Raw genomic sequence first — 7598 nt, forward strand, 5'->3', positions numbered from 1 at the left:
CTAACGTACAGTATGCTGGATGTTTGATCACGAGCGTGTTCTACCTCACTCCCCCCTTCTACCCTTACAGTAGAGTAAGTCGTTCTTTCTGTTGTTCAGAGCAGGATTGTCAACTCTTTGTCCTCATGGCTTCATTTGCGCGTCCTTCTTACAAGTTGTATCAAGCTCTGCCGGCCCCTATATAATGAGCTCAGTCTCTACATTAATTGCCACTTAGATCTACTCCTCATTTTGCTCACATCTCTGTCTTCCCCTGTACAGTTGTTATTATTGTGAGTGCTCAGGAAGTCTCCAGCCATCTAACTGTTGTGTAATTTGAGTATGAGTGTTATTACATTTTGTTCTTGTACTGTATAGCATAAGGTGTTAATTTGTAGGCCTAGTAAGGTTTTTGTGATTTATGTGCTTTGGGTGTCAGCCCTTATTAATAATATTTTGTATCTGTAATAATATATCTTGCATTCACTGAGTATTATCTGGTATTTTCATTTTTATCAGAGCTGACTTAGATAAATTTACTCTTGCTAATTTCGTGTTAATAGAGGCTATTGCAGTTAACCATATATTTAACCTGTTTTTTGCCATTACATTATCCTTATGAGTCCTGAATGTTTTGTTGTTTGTTTGAGCATTAAACTTTAACTTGTAATTTTACCTAACTCTTTGTTTTGAACCTGGAACTTTGCGGGACAGTTTTCTCTGTTCCGTAACATAAATTTGGCGACCTCTTATCAGGATATTCAGGATATTATCATAAGGATATTGCTTGATATTTTGTGACTGTGATTTATTCATGACGTCTACTATTACTACACTTGATGAAGCCAAGGATTTTTTGTCAAATGTGCAAACAGATGTGATGTAGAAAACAGAACAAAGAATGAACTTACGCTTGTTGCTCAACAATTGGGAAATGCTGTTCGCTCTCATCATTCTAAAGATCAAATTGTTGACATGATTAATGAAAGCTTGTTTAATGTAAGTCCATCAAATGAGCAAACGCAGATTGAATTAGCTAAGTTACAGCTAGTCTTGCAGGAGGCTCGTATTAAGGAGGCTGAATTTCAGGCAAATGCTAAGGAGGCTGAGTTTCTGGCACGTGCTAAGGAGGCTGAGTCTCAGGCTCGTATTCAGGAGGCACAAATTGAAATTGCTAGGATTCAGGCAGACCATGAGTATCGCATGAAACAAGGTGGAACTGGATCATCTAGCTCTGATGATTTTGATGTGACTAAAAATGTTAAACTTGTCCCTCCTTTTAATGAATCTGATTTAACAAAGTATTTTCAGTTGTTTGAGAGGGTAGCTACAGGTTTTAATTGGCCCAAAAAGTATTGGTCAGTACTCCTTCAAACTGTTCTCACCGGTAAAGCTCAAGTAACTTATGCATCTTTGCCTCAGGATCAATGTGATAATTATGATGTAGTTAAGAGCTTGATTCTTAAGGCCTATGAGCTTGTTCCTGAAGCCTATAGAGTAAATTTTAGGACAACTTATAAGCAAGATAAGCAATCCCATGTTGAGTATGCAAAAATCAAAGAAGATCTGTTAGAGCGGTGGTTAAATTCTAAGAATGTGGGTTCTGATTTTGACAAATTTAAGCAGATGATTTTGCTGGAGGACTTCAAAAGGTGTATTTATCAAGATATAAGCCTATATCTTGATGAGAAAAGAATAGATAATTTGTCTGATGCTGCAGTTTTAGCTGAGGAATATGATCTCACTCACAAGAGATATTCTAAAGAAAAAGGGAAAGCTGAGAGTAAGTACGTTGCCTCTACTCAGAGTACAGGTAACAGGAAAGAGAATAAAGATGATGTTTCTCAGGAAGTAAATACCAGCTTCACCTCTAGATTTCAGAAAAGTAAATGTACTTATTGTAGTAAGCTTGGTCATACTACGGAGAAATGTTTCAGGAGACAGCGTGATGTGAACAAAAATGAGTCTTTAAATATTTAGTCAATTGGTCTAGTGTCAACCCTTGAGAGTTCCCAGAATTCTTTAACTGAGTTAACTGAACCTGCTTTGAGGGGTAAATTAAATTCTCATGATGGAGCTCCTCTTTTGAGCAGTAACGTGGGTGACACTCTCAAGAGTTCATGTGCTAATTTCCTGTCTGAAGGTTTTGTCAGTCCTCTGGACAGTAATGACAGGAAATCAGTTAAAATATATCGTGATACAGGTGCTTGCCAATCCCTTATGCTGACCAGTGTTCTAGGCTCTAATGTTAATTCCTCTGATGAAACTGTAATCTTACAAGGTGTAGGGAATAATTACTTCTCTGTCCCTCTGTGCAGAGTGAATTTAGAGTCTGGTTTTGTTAATGGTTCCGTTATGGTTGGGTTGGTTGAGACACTCCCAATGTCAGGTGTAACTTTCTTACTTGGAAATGATATTGGTGGAAGTCAAGTGTGTCCAGCTCCTCAGTTGTCTAGTGAACCAGTGGCTGCGACCCAGGATTGTGATGTCCCTGATGTGTTCCCTGCATGTGCTGTCACTAGGGCTAAGTCTAAAGTTACTGGTGACTTAGAGGATAATGATGATGATGATGTTATCCTAGCTGACACTTTTCTTGCTAATTTGGACCACTCACCAGATGAGGCAGTACCCCGTAGTGTTGATAATTTGTCTCGTCAAGAGTTGGTTGAGTTGCAGGTTGCTGACCCTGAGTTGAAAGGTCTAGCTAACTCTGCTTGCAGTGAGGAAGAGTCAGCTGGTGCTTCTACTTGTTATTATATAAAGTCAGGAGTACTTATGAGGAAGTGGAGACCCCCAACAGCATCAGCCGACTGTGATTGGGAGGTTGTACATCAAGTTGTCATCCCTCGTGTTTGTAGGCAGGATATCATTAGAGTGGCTCATGATTCCAGTTTGGCAGGACACCTTGGAGTGAGGAAGACTTTGGCACGCATTTTGAAACACTTCTACTGGCCAGGTATCTTCAGGGATGTTTCCTGGTATTGTAAGTCTTGTCACACCTGTCAAGTTGTGGGGAAGTGTAATCAGACCGAAAAGGTTGCACCTCTAGTTCCCATTCCTCCTTTTGAGGCGCCATTCACCCGTGTGTTGGTGGATATTGTGGGCCCTCTTCCTAAGACTTCTTCAGGATTTTCTTATGTGTTGACCCTGATTGATATGGCTACTCGTTATCCTGAAGCCATTCCACTTAGAAATATCTCAGCAAAGAACGTGGTTAAGGAAATGCTAGGGTTCTTCACAAAGTTTGGTCTGCCCAAGGAGGTACAGTCAGACCGGGGAAGTAATTTCATGTCAAACGTTTTCAAGCAGTCTCTGAAAGAGTTGGGCATCACCCAGATCACGTCTTCAGCTTACCATCCCCAGACTCAAGGAACGTTGGAGAGATATCATCAAACACTCAAATCGATGCTTAAGAAATACTGTTTGGAACATCAGAAAGACTGGGATAAAGGTCTTCCATTCGTTGTGTTTGCCGCAAGAGAATCTCCAAATGAGTCACTGGGCTTCTAACACCTTAAACTACTGTTTGGCCATGAAGTAAGAGGACCCCTTAAGCTACTCAAGGAATGCTGGCTGTCGGATGAAGATGACGTCAACCTGCTGGAGTATGTGATGAAGTTCAAAGAACGGCTGTCCACTGCTTTACAGCTGGCGAGAGAGAATTTAGGAGCTGATCAGGAGAAGATGAAGACTTGGTATGATAAGAAGTCCAGGTTACGCCACTCTCAGCCAGGAGATCAGGTTTTGATTCTGCTACTGGTGCATGGGCAACCTCTTCAAGCCAAGTTTAGTGGTCCTTATTTCGTGGAGAAGAAACTCACTGATGTCAATTATGTCATCACCACACCAGATCGTAGAAAGAACAAGCAACTTTGTCACATCAACATGCTAAAGTTATATCACAGGCGGGACGAAAATAACCCAGTCTGCACTGTAGCTGTTCCACCCGAGTCTGCAAGTGAAGTTCTCCCATGCAGCATGAGGTTGAGTGATAGTTTGGGGAAGAATCCTGATATCATGAATGATCTCCAGACTACACTTTCTCATCTAGCTCCCGAGGCAAGGCAGGAGTTTTCGGCATTACTGCGGGAGTACCCGCAAGTGTTCTGTGCCACTCCAGGAAGAACCACTGTGTTGATGCATGATGTCGATGTTGGAGACGCAAAGCCAATTAAATTGCCTTCTTACCGTGTGAACCCAGTGAAACTTCCTCTCATCGAGAAGGAGCTTGGCTACCTGTTGGACCACAAGATGATTGAGCCCTGTCAGAGCGAGTGGAGTTCTCCTGTCACTCTAGTCCCTAAGCCAGGTGGGTCACAGCGGCTTTGCATTGACTACAGACGTGTTAATCATATAAGCAAAACAGACACTTACCCTCTCCCTCGCGTGGAAGATTGCATAGACAAGATCGGAAAGGCTAGGTACATAAGTAAGTTTGATTTGTTAAAGGGATACTGGCAAGTACCTATGACAGAACGTGCTAGGGAGATCTCATGTTTTGTAACACTAGGAAAGACTTTTGCATGTTCTGTAATGCCATATGGTATGAAGAATGCACCAGCCACATTTCAGAAGCTCATGAATGTTGTAACAGAGGGTTTGGCAGGGTGTGTTGTTTATATTGATGATGTATTAATCTTCAGTGACAACTGGAAAGATCACCTATGCCATGTCAGTAAATTTCTTGAGCGTTTGGTTCAGACTAATCTTGTAGCTAATTTATCAAAGTGTGAGTTTGGTCAAGCTAAAGTTCAGTACCTTGGGTACGTAATTGGTGATGGACATGTTGCACCAGCAGCAGCTAAGGTTCAGGTTATAAGTTATCTTCCCAGACCTAAAAGTAGGAAAGAGCTACAAAGATTTTTGGGAATGGTAGGTTATTACAGGAGATTTGTTCTTAACTTTTCTATTCTTGTATCACCACTTACAGACCTACTGAAAAAGGGAGTTAAATTTGTCTGGAATGATAACTGTGAATCCTCTTTCAGCAAGCTTAAAGCTATCCTATTAAGTCAGCCAGTGCTAGCTACTCCAAATTTTGCTGAGCCCTTTAAGATGGCTGTTGACGCAAGTGAAACAGGAGCTGGGGCTGTTTTGCTGCAAGAGGATGATCAGGGTATTGAACACCCTGTATCTTATTGCAGTAAGAAGTTCACTCCACCTCAAAAGAACTACTCAACTATTGAGAAAGGGCTTTTGGCCTTGATTTTGGGTTTACAGCATTTTTCATTTTATTTGTGTTCTGCTTTTGACCCCATAGTCATTTATACCGATCATAACCCACTGAAATTCCTTAGTAAGTTTAAAGATAAAAACCAGAGATTGACAAGATGGAGTCTACTTCTTCAGGAGTATTCATTAGACATACAACATGTCAAGGGGAAAGAAAATGTTATTGCAGATTGCTTATCTAGATTTTAGACAGATTGTTTTAGAGTAATAAGAAATTTCCTTTGTAAATTTCTTTTTTCTTTGTGGGGAGGTGTTACATAGCCTATGATTTCATCATCCTTTGTGTAATTCTAACGTACAGTATGCTGGATGTTTGATCACGAGCGTGTTCTACCTCACTCCCCCCTTCTACCCTTACAGTAGAGTAAGTCGTTCTTTCTGTTGTTCAGAGCAGGATTGTCAACTCTTTGTCCCCATGGCTTCATTTGCGCGTCCTTCTTACAAGTTGTATCAAGCTCTGCCGGCCCCTATATAATGAGCTCAGTCATTACATTAATTGCCACTTAGATCTACTCCTCATTTTGCTCACATCTCTGTCCTCCCCTGTACAGTTGTTATTATTGTGAGTGCTCAGGAAGTCTCCAGCCATCTAACTGCTGTGTAATTTGAGTATGAGTGTTATTACATTTTGTTCTTGTACTGTATAGCATAAGATGTTAATTTGTAGGCCTAGTAAGGTTTTTGTGATTCAGGTGTTTTGGGTGTCAGCCCTTATTAATAATATTTTGTATCTGTAATAATATATCTTGCATTCACTGAGTATTATCTGGTGTTTTCATTTTATCAGGGCTGACTTAGATAAATTTACTCTTGCTAATTTCGTGTTAATAGTGGCTGGTGCAGTTAACCATATATTTAACCTGTTTTTTGCCATTACATTATCCTTATGAGTCCTGAATGTTTTGTTGTTTGTTTGAGCATTAAACTTTAACTTGTAATTTTACCTAACTCTTTGTTTTGAACCTTGAATTTTGCGGGACAGTTTTCTCTGTTCCGTAACAATATATATATATATATATATATATATATATATATATATATATATATATATATATATATATATATATATATATATATATATTTGTTACATAGCCTATGATTTCATCATCCTTTGTGTAATTCTAACGTACAGTATGCTGCATGTTTGATCACGAGCGTGTTCTACCTCACTCCCCCCCTCCTCCCTTATAGTAGAGTAAGTCGTTCTTTCTGTTGTTCAGAGCAGGAGTGTCAACAGTTACTCTTTGTCCCCTCTGGCTTCATTTGCGCGTCCTTCTTACAAGTTGTATCAAGCTCTGCCGGCCCCTATATAATGAGCTCAGTCTCTGCATTAATTGCCACTTAGATCTACTCCTCATTTTGCTCACATCTCTGACCTCCCCTGTACAGTTGTTATTATTGTGAGTGCTCAGGAATTCTCCAACCATCTAGCAGCTGTGTAATTTGAGTATGAGTGTTATTACATTTTATTCTTGTACTGTATAGCATAAGGTGTTGATTCGTAGGCCTAGTAAAGTTTTTGTAATTCATATTGTCAGCCAGTGGTAATAATATTTTGAATCTGTAATAATATACCTTGCGTTAACAGCGCATTATCCAGTGTTTTCTCATTTTATCAGGGCTGACTTAGATAAATTTACTCATGCTAATTTCGTGTTAATAGAGGCTATTGCAAATAACCATATATTTAACCTGTTTTTTGCCATTACATTATTCTTATGAGTCCTGAATGTTTTGCTGTTAGTTTGAGCATTAAACTTTAACTTGTAATTTTACCTAACTCTTTTGTTTTGAACCTGGAACTTTACGGGACAGTAGTGATTTTTAGTATTTCCACTTAAAGTGTACATTATCTTTCTCTGTTCCGTAACATAAATTTGGCGACCTCTTATCAGGATATTCAGGATATTATCATAAGGATATTGCTTGATATTTTGTGACTGTGATTTATTCATGATGTCTACTATTACTACGCTTGATGAAGCCAAAGATTTTTTGTCAAATGTGCATACAGTGTGTGATTTACAAAACAGAACAAAGAATGAACTTAAGCTTGTTGCTCAACAATTGGGAATTGCTGTTCGCTCTCATCATTCTAAAGATCAAATTGCTGACATGATTAATGAAAGCTTGTTTAATGTAACTCCTCCAAATGAGCAAACGCAGATTGAATTAGCTAAGTTACAGCTAGCCCTGCAGGAGGCTCGTGCTAAGGAGGGTGAATTTCAGGCAAATGCTCGTATTCAGGAGGCACAGGCTCAGGCACAAATTGAACTTGCTAGGATTCAGGCAGATCATGAGTATCGCATGAAACGAGGTGGAACTGGATCATCTAGCTCTGATGATTTTGATGTGGCTAAAAATGTTAAACTTGTCCCTCCTTTTAA

Source organism: Coenobita brevimanus, chromosome 63, assembly GCF_032717465.1.
Source record: "Coenobita brevimanus isolate Jiangsu-jjx chromosome 63, ASM3271746v2, whole genome shotgun sequence".
Lineage (NCBI taxonomy): Eukaryota > Metazoa > Arthropoda > Malacostraca > Decapoda > Coenobitidae > Coenobita > Coenobita brevimanus.